Source organism: Dendroctonus ponderosae, unplaced genomic scaffold (genome assembly GCF_020466585.1).
Source record: "Dendroctonus ponderosae isolate FM_Combo_2020 unplaced genomic scaffold, Dpon_F_20191213v2 Dpon_F_20191213_5, whole genome shotgun sequence".
In the NCBI taxonomy this organism is placed as follows: domain Eukaryota; kingdom Metazoa; phylum Arthropoda; class Insecta; order Coleoptera; family Curculionidae; genus Dendroctonus; species Dendroctonus ponderosae.
The window spans coordinates 1,280,109-1,281,892 of NW_026018715.1; positions in this window are offsets into that span (position 1 = coordinate 1,280,109).

Sequence of the window (1,784 nt, forward strand, 5' to 3'; positions counted from 1 at the left end):
TTTCAATCTCAGTTCAAACCTACACACAACCGGAATGTGGTCTGAGGGGACATCTGCTCCTGGATAGGTTTTTGCAGATCTTATTGAGTTTGTGAATCTGTTGGGTATAGCTATATAGTGGATTTGATTTCTAACTTTGAACTATTTTTTCCTCAGAGTCTGCTGTGTTATCAAGTGTTACTGAATATAGTAAGTTATGATCCTGGCTGAACTGTATAAGACGGTCCCCTCTTTCGTTTCTTTCACCGAGTCCTAAATCCCCTGTGGTGCCTGGCACACTGCCTCGTCCGAGTTTGGCGTTGAAGTCGCCCATTATGATGGTTATCTCCTGTTTGTTCGTCATCTTAATCAAATGTTCTAGTTGTTCATAAAATTCTTCAATAACGGCGTCGTCTTTGTCGGCGGTTGGTGCATATATTTGAATGACATTGACGTCAAATGGGGTGGCGTGCAGCTGCAGAAGCATCATTCTGTCTGAGAAAGCTGTAAAGGATCTAACCGTTGGTTGGATACGTGGGGAAACAAGTATGCCCACTCCGTTCCTATGTTGTGAGTTGTCATTGCCAGAGTAGTATACTGTGTGGTCAAGTATCTTGTATTGTCCAGAATCGGGCCAATGGGTCTCACTGACGCCCATAATGTCTATATTCAGCCTATTCGTTTCTTTTATTATGTTATGGGTTTTTCCCATTAATTTTGTCTATTTTGGACTCTAACTTATCAATATTAGGTTTAAATTTTGTGAAACATTCATTTGCTAAGGTGTTTTTAGTTTTTTCTGCTTTGTTGATATTATGTGGTTTAAATATATATTTTTTTATGTTAATTTCCGGAATATTTGGTAATGATATATACGTGATATCACCTTCTCTTCTTTTATTTATGTACAAATATGCAATTCAACTAAATGGAAAAACAAATAAAGGAAGAGAAGATGATGTCAAGTATATATCATTACCATATATTCCGGAAATTAACACAAAATAAATATATTTAAACCACATAATATCAACAAAGCAGAAAAAACTAAAAACACCTTAGCAAATGAATGTTTCACAAAATTTAAACCTAGTATTGACAAGTTAGACACGCCTAATGTAATTTACAAAATAGACTGTTTGAATTGTGATAACACATAGATAGGTCAAACAGGACAATATCTAAAGAAAAGAATAAAAACGAAAAAATAACGGTAAAGCATTAGCACAGCATGCACAACAGAAGTTGCATAATTTTGATTTTGATAACACAAAAATACTGATTAACGAGAGTAATTATAATAAAAGAAGAGTCCATGAAATGATGCAGATTAAAAAACATAACAATGCTATGAATTTTAGATCGGATACCGACATTCTTAGCTCAGTATATCATACATTAATTAAATGAAATAAACATAGAATATTAACTAACACCCGGTATATTGAAGAATTTTGCAAACCAAAAATAATATCGTCAGAATACAAAGAAAAATAGCTGAAAGTAAAAGAAATCAATATAAACAGTATTTTATTCGCCTTGCGTCCAAAATGGACAAAATTAATACTCCAAATGTATGCCAAGGCTTAAAGCAGCAACAACGCTACCCAGGTAAGCAAAAATATTTAAGTATCTGAACGAAGAATTTTAGTCTCTTCCCAGATTTGATTGTCCTGACTAATCACCTGTTAAGCATAATTAATTTTAGAATGTTTTGAAGTATTGCAATTGTGATGTATTTTAATGTGTGATATGATGAGGCTGTTGACGAACTGTGGTTGTTTTTTAAATTAATGAATTTTTTT